Here is a 19,743-nt window from a genome sequence, read left to right as displayed (position 1 = left end):
GACGACTGTGTATCAGAATGTGGCTCCTGTTTGCTCACCGCCTGGACCAGATAAATGCTGCAACCCCCCAGGATTCACGGCTTCTTTTCTCTCAGGACTTCCCTAGCCCTCTTGTCAGAGTTGCCTTAATCTCATTAATTCTACCAGGTCCTCCTGTTCTCCATAATTCCACTCTGCTGGAATGTCCTCCATCTCCAACCCCAGTCACTGTCCCCTCCTGACCATCTCAGGACCATCTCTTTAGAGGTGAACTTATTATGGTTTCATCATGGTGTTCGAATGTCTGGAGCTGTGAGCTAGCTTAGAGGCAATCTGTCCCCTTCTGGGGACATCCTATTCCAAGTTTACTTTTGGTAGCGTTTCCCCTGGGTGTACTGTGGTCTCACCTTGAGACATTTTTTCTGAAGTTTCCAGCAACTTCAGCATCAGGGACCAGGCTGACAATTACTGGGTCCCCTGCTTCCAGGGCTGAGCTCTGCTGCTGACATTCTTTAGAACTCTGAGCCACCTGTCCCTACATTCAGAGTGAGGAAACCATTTTCCTGCCTTATCTAGAGAGAAAAGAAAAAAAAAAAGCCCCTTGCTATCTAAAAGTGCCTTATCCAGCGTGGCTGGAAGGTGATGGTAGTGTAAGTCTCACTGTAAGAGTCTGAGGTATCCAGACCCCCAGGATTCAGGCTTCTAGTTTTCAAGGCAGAGAACAGAGACTTCCCTAGGAAACAAAGTAGTTTGACAGCTGGGAAACCCCAGGTTGGAGAGGTTCCATCCCCTAGTTCTTGCTCCCTCCATACGGCTTTCTGCTTTACGAGGCTGCCTTTGGGAGCATGGTGGAGACATTTAACCTCTGCAGGTTGTCACCACAGGTGGGACTCTATCTGCCTCACGTGTGCACATCACTCTGTGTGTCCAGCGTGCCTTTGTCTGGCTATTGTCTTTAACTCTCACGTCAGTTTCCAGCAGTTCAATCTAGATGTCAATTTTGTAAATCTAGACACCAATAGCATGCAGCACGGCCCACAGAGGTGGTGATGTTTTCAAGGTAAATCTCGGTTTTCTAGCTGTGGACCGCACCACAGTGCCTGTGTGTAGGTAGCATGCTCTCAAAGGCAGTGTGATGAACTAAAAGCATATTGCTGTCACACAGACAGGCTCCTTTTGGGGGAGGAGAAGAAACTGGAATTTCCCATAATTTAGTTTTTTTCCTTTGCATTTGGTGTTTCGCTTTCCCACCTTAGGTACCTCTGCCTCTCACAGAGCATCTGTGTTCCCACCCTTCCCAGTGTCTTTGCCATCTGTAAATGAGACACAACACTGGATTGATTCTATATCATGGTTCTGCCAGGAGTTCTCTGCCTGCATCCCTGCGTCTCCTGTGAGTCTCTTTGATAGCTTATGTTTCTACCGTTTCTTCCCAACACTTCCAGCAGCCAAAGTCAGAATCATCACACAAGATAGAGGAGGAGATGCGCAGGCATTCTAAATTCTCTTCGCATGGCACATGACACCAGCGGCAAAAATGGAATCGTGAATCACATTTTCTAGTTATGAATTAAATATTCATGACTGGAGTTTTCCCCCAGAAAACTCAGATACTTGGCTGCCACCTCTCTTTGCCAATAGTGGAAAAGGACATGGAATTTCCCTAAGCCTGTATAGTCCGGTTGGATCCCTAGAATCTAACAGGCTGGTTTCTGGACTGGGATGAAGTACTTACTGGGTTGAATGGTGAGCCTGGTTCCAGCCCCGAAAGTTATTTTGTTGTTTCCATATTGGCACAGTGTGCCACGCCATTACAAAATCCCCCCCGTGCCAACCCTGTGAACTCCCTGAAAGGCCTCGTAAGTTTCTTGTGAGCCTCCTCCCTCCACACTTGCACAACCGTTTCCTCACACTGCCTGCTGCGTCGGCGGAGACTACAGGCTGTCATCGGGAGCGCGTGGTGGGTGACTTTCTGCTAAGTTTGCCTTGAGAGGACGGGAACCCCTTTTCCAGTCTGGGTGCTTTCAGTTCACACTTGTGCCTAAGATACAAGCCGGGGACCCCTGCCATGCTTCTCATGCCCTGACAGCTCCCACATTGCAGTTTTCTGTGAGGTTCCCTCTTGTTCTCCCTGGCCTCTGCCCCTCTTCCCTCAGTTGGGTGGTCCCTTCCACCTCTGTCCCCGAGGTGAGTCCCTGTGGTGGAGACTGATGTCTCAGGTCACGGCCCTCTTGGGGAGCGGGCAAGAGCAAAGGTGACTGCTGCAAGCATCCATTGTCTGTTCTCCTCCCTCAGGAATTAAGACCTGTCCTGGCATAGGCCATCCTTGGAGGAAGGCAAGGGGCCCTTGCAATGTTCCTGACAACATTCTACCCAGGAGCAGGGGAACCGAGTAGCAAACTTTGGATAGCTCCTTCTGTAGGTTCAGGATTTACAGATGGCAACGGGAAGAACATTTTTTTCACTTACTTGGAACAACAGTCAAACTTGTCCCTGTCCCCAAATAGAAGTTCTGGTAACCTGTGTTCCACTGTGACAGGAACCTCAACAAAAACCAGCAGAAGTCAGAGCTAGAGTCTACACCTGGGCTCCCCATGTGGGCAAGCGGGAAGGGACAGGCTTCACTTTCCCTGTCGGGACACTTGGCAAGGGAATCAGAAGGAGGAAGTTGCTGCTGGACGGTGGCCTTCCTCTTGGGAGGGGACTAGAAGGACGGCTGATAGGCATTTGCTCTGGCTTACTGTCTAATTTAGGTGTGGCCATTGCTTTACGCTTGGGTATTTAAATTTTTCCTTTTAAGGCTTAATTTCTCTCTTGTTGATTATATGATTCTGAAACACACTGTAAACCCAGGACTCCTTATGAAATCTCTTGGCTCTGGGGGGATTTTATTTCTTTATTAAACTCTCTGCGCTAATCTAGACTGAAGCTAGGACCACGCTGCTATACCCCACTCTGCCTCACTCCCCAGACCCTCGACTCTCTCATGCCCATCACTCCCTCCACCTTAAGTATCTCCATATTTGGGGAGAAGGCAGCCGTAGACCACAGGCGGCCTTTAGTCACCACCATCAAAGCCCACACTCTCCGCGACACCTTTTAAGGACTGACCTTACACTTGCTGCTCTTTGACCTCTTGTGCTGACCAGAGTGAATAGACCCCGACTCCTTCAGCTTTGCGTCCTCATCCACCCTGCCACCGAGCTCCGCGTTTACGACAATGAATTCCACCATATTCCACGGCAGCGGTTCTCAAGCTGTGGATCGTGACCCCTTTCATGGGGTCGCATATCAGATACCCTGGATATCAGGTATTTGCATTACATTTCATAACAGTAGAAAATTACAGTTATGAAGCATCAATGAAAAGAATTTGAGGGTTGCAGGCTGTCCACAACATGAGGAACTGTATTAAAGGGTCACAGCGTCAGGAAGGTTGAGAACCACCGCTCCACAGACAACATGCAAACTTACTTGGAATCACTGATAGGGATGTCCCCTGCCCAAACACCAGCCTGTTGTAGGAGGAGGATGTCACACAGCAAATCAACCCTTTACAATAACTAGCGGGCGACTCCTAAGAAGCAAAGATCCTAGATTTTTGTGCTACAACATGGGTCCTGTTCAGCCTATGGGATCTGAGAAGGAGACACATTTTGAAGGGACTCTGTTGGGGACAGCAGGACACTTGTTAGGAGTATACAGTTCTCCGTGGCGTCGTCAGAAACCCTGGTACCCTGCAGCAGGTTTTAAAAGGCACCATCGGGCCCTGTTGTCTTCTCTTCCTGTCTTCATGATTTCTCCACCCCCACAGCATTTCCATGGCACCTCATTCCTATCTCCAAACTAGCTTGGTGACACCAGGTCCTCAGGCATCATCGATCTACCATCTCAGAGACAGCGTATGCTCAGCAGCACACTGTCGCTCAAGGGTTAGCAAAGCCAGGCTCTCCAAAGCCCAGATCCAGACTGCCCACACCTTACCTCTGGTCAACGTGTTGTTCTCATTTGTCTGGCTAATGAAGGGCTGACCTTTCTAAGTGGATGTGTTTTCTGAGATGACAGCTGCCAGGGAGTTAACACAAAGACCACGCACTGGAGGCATCTTGGCCTTTCAGACCCCTCTGGCATATTTCAGTCAATTGGTTCCTGAGCTAAAATGTCAAGCTCTCTGTGTTGGTGCTCACGCTCCTGGGCTTGGGAAACTGAACAGCAGTAGCAGCAGCAGCAGAAGCAGCAGCAGCAGCAGCAGCAGCAGCAGCAGCAGCAGCAGCAGCAGCAGCAGCAGCAGCAACAACAACAACAACATGAGCAGTCCTGGTACAACCTGGACTGTGCCCATTAGGGCCGGACTTTACTAGCAGGTGTCTTGCACATTTGAGACATTTGTACAACCCCACAATGAACCTCAGAGCAATGTTGCTAACAACCTTGCTCCACACCCACCTGGTGTGAATCTATGCTGCCTAAGGCCAGATAAAAAGAGTCATGTCTGATACGTCCTCTGCACACTTAGAATCTGTGCTGTGCCCTCTGCCTGCAGAAGAGTAGCCGTTTCAGACAGGACTGGGCACACTTCTCTTTGCGAGAAGACGCTGTCCTTGGTAGAGTTCCTAGGATGGCAACTATAGTGGCGACAGCTTTCTCTTTGATCCCTTCCTCCTGGTTCAGTCCTGCCAAGCTGCACTGAATGTCTCCTCTGCTTTTTAACCGCTTCCTCGCCTGCTTGCCACTCACTGATTTTATTATATCTAAGCACCCATGCTCTCCTAGCTCCAGGCTCTCTCTAATTCATGTCTCTTTGGCTCCCTTAGGGTCCCTACAAGGAAGATCTAGAAGGCCTGAAGTGGGGAAGGGAACCAGGGTGTGGGGGACACAGAGTTGGGCTCTCTCTCCAGCTTGTGTCTCTCTCCACACATCGACTTTGCTTCACTGCCACACATCTCTCTGCAGTGGGGGTTTTACAAAAGATGACAGAAGGAATTTTACGCATCTTAAAAAATAGTCGCATTTCTCTCTTTTCCCAGCAGGATCCAGCTGCAAATATACCGGAACCAAGTCTTCCTATCTGCTCTAGTTATTGGCAAGGATGCAAGTTACTGTGAACCTTAAGAATGGTTTTAAGCTCTGGATCTGACACTCTTTGGAATTATTTGTCATTTTTTGCCCATGGTTTCAGTGATAGGGAATGGACCCAGTAGCCCCTTCTTTCTGGGGCTTCTTTCTCTCTTTCCTTTTGTAGTTTTTGCCTTTATAGATACAGTTGGATATATTCAGGGGACTTAGAGGGATTTGAAGCGAGACCTTATGGTCCTGTACAGTTGTCTGTTTTCCCTTCTCTGCTTCATTTAAGACCCTCCAAGCTGAATAGGACATAGCTATTCACGTTCTGATTCTCTCTCTCTGCTGGGGAGGGCTCCAGTGGAGATGGCCTTAGCTGTGCCAAGAAGAGTTTAAGATTGCTACACGGGGGACCTTTCTGATAGGGAATGCTGTGAAATCTAAGATGACTTACTTAAGAGGAGTCAGTTGGAAAGAGTTCCCTTCTCTCCCCAAAAGTAAGAGCCCCACTTCCAGAGAAGGCTCTGAGAGCAGAGAAGATCCCAGCTTTCCAACATCAGGATTGGCTGCTCTCGGGGAAGAGACTAGATGAGACTACAGATGACTAAGGCCCCTGAGCAGTGTTAGTTTTCTTAGGCAAAGCACGGCTCCTAAACAACACACAGTTCTTTTAAACCCATGCCAGGGACGACCCTTCAGAATCCCATTGTGCTGCCATGTCCTTTTCCACTTACTTGGGTGGACCCTAAGGATGGTCCCTTGTCCAAATGTCAGCTTGCCAGCGTTAGCACCAGTAGTAGCACTGTAACAGAGGCCTTTGCAAAAACACCTGGTGGAACCCCCAGGCTCACAGATAGCTTTCCATTTTAGTTTTTTGGGGGAAATAAACTCACTCGGAAAGGCCTAGGCCTATGAGGCTGAGTATGACCTTCTGAAGGTCAGGGACCATTTCTACATTTGGTCCAGAGACACTGACCAGCCGCACCCAGGGCCTGCCTCCCACCCCTTTCCTCTGGTTTCACAACAAGGCTTCCTGATTTCTCCTGATCAGTGTTCTCTTCTAAAGGTCTCATTTCCATTTACAGCACCACTTTCAGGACAATTTCTCTGTTCAGCTCGCAAGGCATGTCCTTCCCTCCCCTCGAGGTGTCGCACATTTCTGATGACAATGAATTGATTACAAGGAGACAGGAGGATAGTGTTCCGCCATTTGGAGGCTGACTGGAATGAGAAGAGGTTTAGACTCAGCCCTGGGAAATGCTGTCTCCTCAGTTCCCTTCCTGCCTTATCACAGGAGAGGGAAATGGTGGGCACACTGAGCTGAGCCTCCACACAGCGTAGCTTTCTGCTGTTCTTGCACTGATGGCATGCACGCAGTAGCTCACAGGACGTTCACCTCTGAGCCCGGGTATCCCAGTGAACTATCTGTTAACGTAATGAGCTGTTTGGGGAAGCCTCTCAATCTTGGAAAGAGCTGGTGACCCTACCATCTGTGCAGAGGTCTACACACTTACAGAGCAGGCCTGGCACTTCCGTGGAGAATGACATGTCCTCATGGAGACGTCCCTGTAGAGTTACTTGGGATGGCTGTAAATTCCATGCCTTGATCAAATGAAGTTCCTAGTGCTGACAGTCACAACCATGGGAAACTGGGGGGTTTGTTGGCTAGTCTGATGGATGCCACAAAAAGTTGCAAAGAGAAAAACTCACATGATTTTATGATATCACATATTTTAGTCCTTTAACTCAATTTGACTTTTATACTGTTAAGCATTTTTTTTTTTCTCAGCTAAGTTTTTGGTAACATCTCTACCCTGAATCATTCATTAGTGTCCCTTTCCTGGAGCCACTCTTTTTAAGAGCTTTGCCTGGTCTGTTTCACAACAACCCCACCCCACTGTGGCTTTTCTCTTGATCACAGAGGACAGAGCTGAATAAAAGAAACTAGGAATCTGGCTTCTATGCAGCACCCTGGGCACACAGCCTATACCAGCACACCCTTCAAAGTTCTCCTACTTTCACGTTAGCTGAATTTTAGAACAGGTCAGTTTTGAAGTAGATTCTTAAAACCCACCAGCAACACAGATTTTTTTTGAAAGTGTCAATAACAACCACAGTGACTTTTCTGTAAAATTTTAACTGTTTCAGTGCACACACGTCCTCACCAGTGCACACACATCCTCATCAGAGCACACCCATCCTCACCAGTGCACACCTATCCTCACTAGTGCACACCCATTCTCACCAGTGCACACACGTCCTCATCAGTGCACACCCATCCTCACCAGTGCACACCCATCCTCATCAGTGCACACCCGTTCTCATCAGAGAGGGCAAGAGCAGAGACTGCTCTATTTTGTTCTCACAACTCAGAGGATGGACAGATTCCTCTAGTCTCAAGTGAACTAAGAAGAGGCTGAATGATTACCAAGAATATGAAAGGGATTAAATGCTCTTCCCAGTGAACCTCACAGTCTCTTCTACAGAGATCTCAAGTCTTCAGGCAGGACTAAGTACAGTGTCTTTAAGAGAAAGAGCAATAAGGCAAAAGAAAAAGATCAGGTTATAGGATTCCCATCATTAATGAAATTTCAGGGTCCCACATTATTTTGGGGGTAGTTTTAGTATCTACATTACTTTTGGGTCACTAAATTTGAATAGTCACAACATACCAATTTTCTCTCAACCTTTCTGGAAAATCCTTTCCAGCTTTAGCCGAATCCCTCTGAATCCTATATTCAGTTTGCCTTCCTGTACCAATAATGTCACTTAAGGCAAATTGTTAGGATATTTTTGGCTAGAAGCAATTTAGTCTTTGTACTGTGGCATTGGGCATCATCTCTCCATGATAAATCCATTCAGATTTAGAAGCTAAGCTGGGACACTTTGGAGGGGCAATGCTTGGGAAGAGAGGCATCTGAATGTCCCCTTCTGCCACCCCCTTAAGACTTACTTGGATTCACAGTTAAGAGAGTTCCTTTTCCAAATGTCAGTGTGTAGCCGCTTCCACTGTTCCCACAGCCTGGGGAGGCTTTACAAAAACAGGAACTAGGGCTGCTCTTGCAGAAGGGCCCTGGCTGCTCTCGTCCCTGCACTGCATTATAGATTTGCCAAGACGTGGGCTTCTAGAGGCCAGTGGAAGGCTGTGATATAGAAACCCAATACATATATATGTCTCTCTACGTCTTAAATGCGATTTTTTATTGCTCTTTTTATGACTAAGCTGCCACCTTCGTTTTGGTAAGCCTTTTCTCTCTCTTCCTTCCTAATTGTTTTCTCCTGCTCGGTACCCATGTAGTTTCTAGTTTATTGCACTTTTTGGGTCACGATTTCTCTGCTGTTTATTGAATTACTTACAATCAATTCACTAGTTTCTGGTCCATGGGAAAAGGATTTCAGAAGAAAAAGAGGCCAGGGATACACCCATTACATAAGGCTGAGGGCTTGCTCATCCTAAACTGTGTCTGTCTCTTCAGCAGAGCTCTGAGGACACAGCCTAGAAAGATGGTTGTGGAGACCTATAAGCAGCTTCGGCCTCCATACCCAGTCAGGTCAGCCTGTCCCTTGCTCACACACCAGCTTCTAGAAACCACTCTAGGAGTTTGGCCACACCGCACAGCTTTACAAAGCTTGTATGCAAACTGCACAGCAGAGCCTCTTTCCTCTCTTGAAGAAGCCAGGTCAGGTGCCTAGCAGTCAAGTCTGCTATGGAGCCTCACAAACCTGTGGGGTGTGGCTGCACCTCCCTGCTGCGCTTCTCTTGCCCTTCACAGCCTCCTTTACCAGTTGGAGACAGTGTACTGGAAACTTCAGTTCCTTTGTCAAACATTTAACATCTTTATCTTTTTCTCCTTCATAGATCTTAACTTCTTTTCCTCCCACCCTTCATCCAGCCTTTACAGAACTTTCCCTGAAACAGTTGGATTAAAGGAATCTTTACACTTAAAAGTCTCCCGAGTGAAGTTAAGCTGACTTCCTACTTAAAGTTCCTGGACCGACTCTGGGGCCTCCTCTTCGGGGACTCAAAACACCGCTCTAAGACAGGAAAGGTTAAAAGGCACACGGAGGAGCCAGGGAGGAGCCTGTTCCCAGAAATCCTCTCATTTTCTGTGCTTAGGTGGATTTTTTTTTCTGAACACCTCCCCCTCCCCAACCCACAGCCACTAACAGGGAGCTGTCCTCAAAATCAACTCCAGAGTGTCCTTCCCATGTGACCTCTAGTCCTGAAAGAAAACACAGCACAGTTTCTCGTTGTGCAGCACAAGAGGACTGTGGGAGGATCTGTTTGCCTCCCGCCACCTGCCCTTCTTTAATAGTTTCAAACTAGTCACAGAAACGCCCCTTTAGGCTGGAGAAATGTGCTAAGTTTCTAATCGCTTCATCTTTCTTCTTGCTATCCATTTACTACAGTCATATATTTACAATCTAAATTTCCATTTCATTTCCATCTCAGGAGCTCCCTAATGCACTTTTCTATTACTTCCAGAACACTGTGCAGAATGACAAACTCTCAAAACAAAACAAATCACAAGGACTTTTTGGGCAAGAGACTGACATTTCTGTCTGCTGAAGACGGGTCTGGGATGAACATATTATTATGACTGTTCCAGGCAAGACCAAACAGGCAGCCCAGACAACTGGGCAAAGAGGCTCGCGGGATTGACAGGCCATGTCTAAGGAGTTATCTACTGAACATCACTCCTTGGGATTAATTTGGATTTCCTCTTTAATCTGCTTCTCAAATGTCAGTTTCCTATCTTTTTTAGAACCCCTCTGGCAGGGAAAGCTTAAGGTAGATCTCAGGGATGCGTTTTCAACCTCAACTGATATTTCATCTTCACACATCACAAATAGAGGGACCGAAAGAAAGACTACAGCACTATGGGAAAGAATTTAAAACAGTTCCTTGGGAAGTATAAGAATTATAAATAAAATAGAGTTGTATATTTTTCCTGATTATATTTCTCATATTTGGAGAGCTCTAAACAGCCACTCCAGTCTGGAAATGCAGCCACTGACCTGCCTGTCCCTTAGGCCCCTGTGAATCACTAGACACATAGGTCAGCACCTAAATGGTTTTCTATTTGATGCTGTTTTAGCATGAAGGACTTAAGGAAGGTCAAACAGAGGCAACACAGTGGTTCTGAGGACATTTTGATTCTGGGCTTTGTAAATGTGGATAATAATTCAACCATATAAGTGCATTTGCTTTGAGATGCCCAGTTGGGTAACTGATATTTTGGAATTATGAGTCAATGTAACTCCTAAATAATTATTTGGAATAAGCTTCCTTTGGTGTAGAAAATAGAAATTGTCTTGCAAGGCAAAATTTCAGCAACACTGAAGCTGAGAGAGATTAGGTTGTTTTGAGAATGGCGAGGCAGCACCCAAAGCATCCTTCTGGCCTCAAGGGGTGAAGAGAAGGGTTGTTAAGATGCCTGGCCTAAGAGTCCTTTTCCAAGCCCAGAGGCCAGTTTATCAGCAAGAACACAGAAGTGAGAGAGTATCAGAAGTCTCCTCTGGTGCACAGAACTCAGTCCAGGCAAGGACGCAAACATTCCGGGAGGACCCAGTTAGAACACAGCAGTGAGCATCATCCTGCGACATAGTCTCAGAGGCTCCTGGTCCTTCTGACTCATTTGAAATTTGCTTTAAATGTTGCCTCTCCCCTAAACATCAGATTTTCATCATCAGTACCAAAGAATCTTACACAACTTTGCCTAACTAGCTTGACTCTAAGAGTTTGACTTATAGAAATTCCAGATAGTTCATTTCTTAATTGTGTCAACATGGAAGCCTCTCCTAGTCATGTATGTGAAAGGAAGGTGGTCATTCAGTGTCCAACGTGCACCTCACTGTCTCCTCCTGGGTCAGGCTGCTTGTGATCCTATCGCTGTTGCCTTGTGACCAGCCTATGCTCTCCTCACCCTCCTTCCTTTCTAGATGTATTTTGCTCCTGAACACTAACACTTCACCTCAGCAGCCTTTAGTCAGACATAACCCCCTTAACAGAGTCAGACTTAACATTTCCAAGTGTTTAAAAGTGTCGACAGCAGTCTAAGGTTCTGGTGTAGGGGCTGGCTATGGTGCCACCGTGACCAGTTAGCAATGTAGCGGAAGATGCTGGTCAGCGGGTTATGTGGTTGTTTCCAAAGAATTTCTAAAGTGATGGCTTAGGTTTAGAAACAAGTAAGTGTCATCAAACATACCTGGTGTGACCCTCAGAATTGTTCCTTTTCCAAATGTCAGCTTACTGTTGGTTCCAGCAGACACACAATGACACATGACTCTACAAAAACTCAGTTGTCCAAACTTCCCCTGAAGCTCCAGTGTTTGCTTGTTGGTCTAGAAAGCTCCCAATAAAGCCAGCATTGTATAATGAAGAGCAGTGGTGGGTTTTGTAAACTATCCGCAAATTCCCTTTTCCTCGTAGTTTTGGTCACTTTTCTGGAAATGTATTAGCATCCATCCCCACTGCTTGCCCGCCCAGCAACACAGAGGCTCAGACTCCTTCTCTTCCCTCTCTTCCATTTCATGAGAGAAAAACATAGAAGCCCAAAGAGTAGGTTGATTTTCCTTTAGTTCCGAGGAAAATCCCACCAATTGCAGTTTTCACAATCACGTGCACAGTAGCCCGACTCCTGGTGCAGTGGGCCAGTGTCCTTCTCATCATATTATCAGGTAAATAGCGTGTAGGGCCAAGGGCGGTGTCCTGCATGTGGCAGGAACACACCAGAAATTGTTTGGACTGGAATCAGCTAACTAGCTGCCATGGTGTGGACTTGGGGTATAAAACAGAACAGAAAATTTGCATATCAGGGGTCCAGAGAGAAACTTGGAATATTAGAAATTAAAACTTACACACGCTGACTGTCAGTTTTGTCCCTTTCCCAAAGATGAGCTTCTCAGATCCTCCTTGGTTCCCACAGCCACACACTGCTTTACAAATACTCTCTAGACTTTCCTGCCAACTGCCAGGAGCCAGAGCTCTACCAAGTCTCCCAGGGGGACAAAGGCAGAATCATGGTGCAATTGTGCAATTACAGGGCTATTTCTGAGTGGGACAATGGAAAATTTTTGATCACTCTTTTACCTAAGAGATTATTAGATCACTGCCTTATTAATTAGGTAAGTAATCAATCCAGTTGGTTGGCAGGTACAGATAATTTGAAGGAACTCAAGGCTCTGGGGTCAGAGGCTTAAGTTTGACATTAACGGCAAGTGCTTTAATTTGCTTTACCTCAGTTTCCCTATCTGCAAAGTGGGAGAATGGCAACAGTTTGTCAGTGCTGGTTTGGGGGTTAAGAGTTTATGGCTGGGTGACAGGAGTCTGTCTGTCCAGTGCCGGGCCATCTGTAAGACACACCTCTGGTTCTTACAACTGGGGAGAACGAGGCTCCAGCGACTTCCCAGATACAATCTCAGTCGTAAACACTCATCTCTGGTACCTAAAGGTCATGAACTAGAGGCTTACCTCTAGTTCTTCCTTCCTTTTTTGTTTGTTCAATTTTATTCATTTAGCCTTTTTTTTTCTTTGTCTGGGTCTCACTAGCTAGCCCTGGCTAGTCTGAAACTCACAATCTAGACCAGGTTGGTCTTGAACTTGCAGTGATCCTGTGCCTCTGCCTCCCATGCACTTAGCTTACAGGTTAGACCACTACGCTTGGCCCTTGAGTTCTCTTTCTTACTGCATGGACTTTATGAAATTATTTGCCTCCCAAGCATCCTTAACAACAGGGAAGTCATGTTTAAAATGAGGGTTGCAGCTGCACCGAGCTCAGAGCCACATCAAGAGTAAGTGTGATAATACATAGAAAGCGTGTGGCCGGTAGATAACAGGCCCTCATTGTTATTTTCTTCCATGTCAAATATATTGTACATGACCTTAAAAAAAATAATGACCTGAAGGTTTGGAAATTCTTGTGAGATTGTAGAATTCTAGAGTTGTCTCTTTACCTGAAGACCAGCACAGCATGAAGGGCACAGAAGAGCTGCCAGACAGTTTGACATGGGGGTGAGGGCTGTTATGTGAGCCTGTGGGAAGTTGGACAAAGCGCTATCCACTTGCAGGTGGATCAGGTACTTTTCTCTTTTTAAAAAACCTGACTGAACCTGAGTCTTGGCAGACATAGGGCAAGAAGCCGTATGCCCATTAGTTGGTATGAAAAAGATCTCAAATCACATTTAGAAAGAGGGTTAGATACTCCCACACTTACCTGGATTTACTGTGAGTTTTTTCCCCTTCCCAAGTATCACCTTAGAGCCACTGACTTGCTGGGCACTGTGCTGAAGGGCTTTGCACAAACCTGTGACATCAACCTAATGAGAACAGCTTGGCAGAGCTTCCCAAGGACTAGAAGCTTCCTCCACTGTCCAGGTCTCAGAAGAGGAAGAAGGGACATCATTCTTTTAGTTAACCTGGGGAGTTGTGACTGAGGCAGTGCCCAGAGATATGGTTCTTACTTGATGATTCCAGAAGGCTTTGCAAGACAATTCTGTATCTGTAATCCACGGGTCAAAGCCATCACATCATGCAATCTCTCCGAATTTAAGCTCCCCTGGGAGAGTCAGCTGTGCAGTGTTGACGAGCAGGGTCCGATAGTTACGTCATTATCTGAAGGCAAGGCCAGTGTTCCACCCAGGCTTCTATTTTCCTGTCTCTGTGGACAGCCTCTCCTCTCTGCTGTTATCTGGTTCAGTTGCTGTCAGTCATTGTCCCTGCCTCAGCTCGCTTCTCCCAACCCCAGCTAACAAACACATAGTGAGTTTACTTCTTTTTGGAATCAGAAATTCTATTTTGGCTAAACTTTGTATAAAGAGTGTGCTGTCTTCCTCCATTCTGGGAGGATCTGGACTGGTCAGGGTTAGGAGACATCTGGGCTCTGCCCTGGACCTTGGGATCAGGCTCAGCCGTGTGACTTTGAGCACCCTTACTTCCTCTCTGAGTTCCACTGTCCTTATTTGCAAAGTTGGGAGGTCATTAAGGAATCTAAGCTGTGAGTTTTTCATTTGCTTCTCTGGGTTTAATGTGTTCAAAAATGCTGTGTCATTTTTACCCCCTGGCTCATCTAATTCACCTCATCTAAACAAAATCAAACAAAAAAAAAAAAAAAAAAAAAGGAAAGTAGGTCTCTACTTAGCACACTAGGAAGTGGTGGTTTCCAACCCTGCCATCTGCCTTAGTGTTTGATCTTCTTAGAGTTTGAAGTCAAAATTCTGGAACCAAATCCTTAGGGGGAGCTACAGTTTCTTAAAGGAATTCAGATAATTTGAAACCCAGCAAATAAACCAACACCTTTGGTTTAAACACAGCTCTTCTTAAGCTTCATGCCCTTCAGTTGCAAATGTGGTTTTTTCTCCGGCTTTTCTGCAGGACCTGCTGTCTGTCCTTGAATCTGAGACCCTCTGGGAAGGGAGACTGACCTCCCATTGGATAAGGTGATTCCCTATGCAGCTTGCTCCAGGCCTCCAAGTACCAGGTGCTCTTACTGAGCGAGGCTGCCGAGGCACCTCTGAGTGAGGCTCGCTGGGCTGACAAGTCACGAAGCACCTCAGAGTTCTTTACGGAGTGCTGGGTCTGTTCCTCAGTGTCTCCAGCGATATCAGGCAGGAGTGGAGGCCAGCATCTTGAACTGCCATTTGAGGTTATCTCTCTCTGACTACTGCAGCCTAAGATGCAGGCCACGAGAAGGAGAGACCAAGCGTGTCAGGATGCTCCAGATTTCTTCTCTGTATTCACAAGGATCAGAGAAACCTGGAAACCTTACTAAGCTATTTCTCGCCTATGCTGTTCTATAGGTGTCAGGAAGGTTAACTCTTGGTTCTTTACCACTGACCTAGAGTGGAGGAGAGCCCGGGGCCATCAAGTATACCAGGCGGGCCAGGTTTCTCTTTCCACTACACAAATGTACAGAGTATTGCCTGCCCTTCCTTGGGTACCAGGAACCCAATATCAAAAACACTGTTCTTTAGATGGTTTCTCCCTGTGGACTTCAGCTTAGGAAAACATACAATAGTGGGAGAGAACTCTACCCTACAAAGTAAGAAAACACACGCTAGAGCCAATCAGAAAGTATCACTGCTGATTACCTGCTGTTGAAGGTTATCGCATGTTGCACACGCTTTTTTTTCTGAAGTCATGTCGCTCAGGGCCACTGTTAAATAAGTCTTGACTTCATGACGAAAACCGTCCGTCCACATGCCCGGCCCACTGACAAAACATTTGTCTCTGTCTTGGGGCAATGACAACATCTTCTCAGAAATCTTTTCGGGTGATCCTTGGGAAAACGGTGGATTCCTAATAAGCATTTGTATTATGAGTATGTATTAAATATTCATATTTTGTTCCTATTCCTTAAGGAACACATCAATCTCTTCTCCAACAATTTTCAGGTGGAAAAAAGTAATTCGGTCAGATGTTATTCGCTGGGTTTCATGACTCTTCCAGTCATGGCTTCAAAGGCCAGTTCCTATGAATTCTGTACCCACAGAAGCAAGCACCTTTGCTAAAGCTTGCCGCATCATCGTGGCTCAAAGGCAACGACTTTGCTCTTTCCTCACCAGAAAGAGACACCCTCTGTTACTCAGAGACACCCACCTTCCCTGAGAAGCGGCTGGCCTCTTTTCCTCTGGAGTAGACGAAGGAGGGATAAGAGTCCATTTCAGGATGAAGATGATAAATAAGATCTCAAAAGCTTATCACACCACGCAGATTTTTTCCCCTAAATTGATGGTTTTGTCAAAGGTTGCTTTCAGCACTCTGTTCTCTCCCAGATGCAGTAATAACTGAATTTCAAGTTGGCATCTGGACATGGACCTCAGGCTCCAATGAGTCACACACATTGAACCAAGACATTCTGCTACCTTCAATAAAGAAAACATGCTTTCCTTTCTCCTCCTGCTGGACAATGGGGACTCAAGCAACACACGGGGTGATATCAACTCTTAAGCCTTTGGTTAGCCTCACTGCTCAATACAGTGGTGAGCTGGAGCGAGAGACCCGGAAGAGATTGCCTTTCCCAGTGTGCTCGCTGGAAAGGTAGAGACAAATTTGTCTCAGGTCCTGTAGGTAGGTTTGAGTCATGGCTAAGACTAGAACTCAGGGCATTTGAGTTCCAGTGTTACCTTCTGCATCTCTCTGCATGTGCTACAGAGAGCAGGACTTTCTCCGGGCAATCTCTCCCTACAGGATATTGGCTGGCCCAGGGGATGATTCTCCCTCTTAAATAGTGGATATGGCACCATGAAGAAGGACTTGGCAAATGAGAGGTAGAACTTCTTCATTTATCTCTAAGCAATCAGGCACTAACAATTGATAGCAAGGGAAATGGCCCGCGGGATACCCAGGGAAGCCAAGGAAAAGACAGAGATCGAAAAATTTGCCCTTTACCGAAAGGATAATCCAGCAGGGAGTTGGCTTTGATTAGTGTCTCTTCAGGACTCATTATGCGGCACGACACTGCATGTGTGGATGGCAAATACGAAACAGTGTGGTCCTGCCTCCTCTCCTCGCTCCCACAGTGGGACGATGAAGAGAAGAGCACTCTTCCCTCTGAGTGTAGATGTGACCAAAGCATCCTTCTTACCAGCGTGCTCCAGGGAGCCACTACCAATCGTCAGCTCTTGGTAGCTGAGATGCAGCCTGCTGGCTCTTGCTGGTCAAGAGAACAGCTGTGGAGCAGATCCAACAGATTGCGGTTGAGAAATCTGACTGTTGGGAGTCAGACACAGTTCCATCATAAAAGATATCAAAGACCTGGTAGGACGAAGACCATCCTTCCCCTAGGCTGCTCCGGAAGCGGCATCCAGGACATCATCTTCAGAGCGTTTTTCCAAAAACCAGCTTTCTAGAGGGTAATGCGGGTGGGTGGGTGGGTGGCTGGGATCATGGTAGGGTTCTTCATGCTTATTCTTTCCCAAATCTGAAAGGTCTCCCCCCAAACCAGGAGCTTGGGGATGTGTTGGCCCTTGTCTTTCTTTGGAGCACTTCCTGGTATTCATCAGGCCGGGTTGTCCCCAGGCATCTTGGAATGGAAGGTGCCACAGGAGGACAATGGTGCCAAAGCTCTTTCTCTGGACACTTGTTCCATAGCCACACATGCCAGATGCCGCTAAGGCTTCCCTTCCAGCACGGATTTGTAGTATCCCACAGTGTATCTAGTGTTCTGCATTCGTCCAGACAAGCGTCCCTATTCTTGACTGTGACTTAGGCATTTTGAAGGCAAAAATGTCTACTTCTCTGGGTCTCTTAGAGTAAATCTCATTTCCTTGAAGCCAGTCCTCTTTTCGTGACTGGCGAAGAACGGGCCCACAGGACCAATACAGAAGCAGCTGTCAGTCTCAGAGGTGAACGGGGGATGGAAATAGAAGAGCAGCTTGAGATCAGGTGTGCAAGAGCCTGTTTTCCCTCCGACCAATTTTCTGCTGAGCTCCAGCTGGACCTGTTTATGGAGATGGGTTGGTTAGGGCAGCAGAGGGCGCTGCAAGGTCAGAAACAAAGCCACCCCAAACAAAACCTCTCCCCTATTTTATTAGTTAAATTCATTCTTTGACAATTTCATATGCGTCTATAATGCATTCTAGTTCCCTTCACCCCACTTTCTCTGTTTTTCCCCTCCTCCTGCTATTCCCCTTCTGCCTTATAGGTCCCTTTCCCATGGTCATGACTTTGTGTTTTGTTTGGTGAGCCACTCAGCTAAGCCAGGGTTACCTGTGTGACTATGGGAATGGAGCTATCCAGTGGAGCCTGGAAGGCCGACTGCTGGGTACACAGCTGAACATAACCTGCCCCCCAATCCACCACTACCCAATAGTTCAGCAGGGAGAGGTAAGGGCCCAGGAACCCCCTCCCCATGCATGACTGGCTGTTGATAGGTCCAGGCTTGTGCAGACCCAGAGCAGGCCACTGTGGCAGTTGAGTTCCTGATTCCAGCAGCTGGGTCACATGCAGGAGACAGCATTCAGCAGCCCTTCTCTCTGTCTTCTGGTCCTTGCATTCTTTCCAACTTTCTTCAAGTAACAGGAGTTATCAAGACTCAGACTGAAGGATAAAGGAGGTTTTGTTTACCCCTCTTGAGAGTTGATTTTAAGCTATGAAAAGCAGTCCTGCCTTTTAGGTGGTAGGTGATGCCTGCAAACTTCTAGTTCCCTGAGAGCTGCTCGGGCTGCAGGTAGCAATGTATCAGGGAGATGACTCTAGCTCTTGAGGGCGGCATTTAGTCAGTAGTGGGCTACCACATCCAGATAGAACTTGGGGCTCACTCAGTCATACAAAAGTTGCAGCCTTTTCGAAGACCCAAGAGCAGTGGGCGTGAAGGCTTATTTCTCATGATCCCCAGAGTCTTTGGATTTAGGGGAGAGCACAGCGGGCTCAGGTCTCAGGGGAGAACAGTGCTCTATGACAACATGTTTGCAGCACTGACATCATAAAGATAAAAAATTCTGGGCCAGTGAGATAACACAGCATGTAAAGGACCCTGCTCCCAAGCTTGTTGGCCAGAGTTCCACCCTCAGATCCTCAAGATAGAAGGAGAGAATAGAGTTCTGCAAGTTGTCCTCTGACCCTCTGCCAAATATGTCATAGTTTTTGAATAATGCATTTGAGTATGTTCAAATACACACACACGCCTTTGAGAGGTATGGTCTTTAGTTTTTGGTTTTTTTTTTAGCTGTTGATTGATAGAACAAACCTTCAGCTAAATTTAACAGCCACCCCCCCCATATTTAGTTAGCATCTTCTCTCTGAATAGTTTTGAGAACACTGATCTTAGGACCATATTAATCTGCATATTTGATGAATGGGTGCTGACTGCAGAAGCCCAGCTGGCTTACTGTGCAGCCCCTCAGAAGTGCCCTTTCTGAAGAATGCCTTTCAGGAAAAGGACACCACATCTGGAGATGTCACTCATGCCACCGAGCATGGCACCCAGCATCTGTGCCTCTGTGTGAGCTGGCTGCATGTGTCCCCTGTGAGGGGCCGTGGAACCCATGCTCTTGCATGTGGTCAGATATCACTGAAGCTGGGCAATAGGAGAAGTCATTAAGAAAATGGCTCAGTCCAGGGGTGGACTAGGGACCTGGGAGCTGTGAAAATGACTTCTGCCAGCAGGGGTTGAACTGTGTGCAAGGATCCCTTCAAGCTGCAGGCTCTGAGACGGAGGGCAGCCCTTGCACTCTGAATCTTCCTCTCCAACATGCAGGGCCTTAAAGATGCTCACAGTGGGATGTTGGCCCAGGTAGTATTTCCCCTGAGAACTCTCCATGCCTGTGGCTGCCAGATACAATTTAGGAAGTCAAATGAAAATAGAATTCCAGATAAATAATGAATACCATTTTTTTAAAAATGTAGAGTGATGTCCCAAATACGGCATGTTCCAGATATTAGTAAATTTTAGCTGTCACTTATTTGAAATAAATATTTACTGCTCTCTTGTGTTTGTGTTTGTGCTTCTGCTGAAGTCTTTCCTCTTCTCTTTCTCCTTTTCTTCCTCCTTCTTTCTCTCTTTTTCCCCACCCCTGGAGATGGAGACCAGAGCCTCAGGATGCTAGGCAAGTACCTCACCCCTGAGTCTCTCTGGTGAGCTTTTCAGTGGAGCAGCCTTCTTCTATTGCACATCTACTTATTGAAAGACAAACTTTTCATCAGTGAAAAGATGAATGCTGTCATTAGTCTTGTGTGTGTGTGTGTGTTGAGACTAAAGAAAG

The 19,743-nt window shown here is 46.8% G+C and overlaps 1 long non-coding RNA gene and 1 gene segment (V, D, J or C); both read right to left on the bottom strand.

Moving 5' to 3' along the window:
• Nucleotides 1–19,743, bottom strand: part of LOC148120162 (T-cell receptor alpha chain constant-like) — a 296,690-nt gene that overhangs the window by 53,163 nt on the left and 223,784 nt on the right.
• On the bottom strand, nt 16,916–18,414 carry LOC148120164 (uncharacterized). Its single transcript, XR_015739390.1, has 2 exons — nt 17,750–18,414; nt 16,916–17,480 (listed from the first exon to the last, which is right to left on the bottom strand). It is a non-coding gene; the product is annotated as an uncharacterized LOC148120164 (long non-coding RNA).

Source organism: Myodes glareolus, chromosome 12 (genome assembly GCF_982192425.1).
Source record: "Myodes glareolus chromosome 12, mMyoGla1.1, whole genome shotgun sequence".
Taxonomy (NCBI): Eukaryota; Metazoa; Chordata; class Mammalia; order Rodentia; family Cricetidae; genus Myodes; species Myodes glareolus.
Note: the sequence above shows the minus strand (reverse complement) of the source record. Positions and strands in the feature narration are given on the sequence as shown.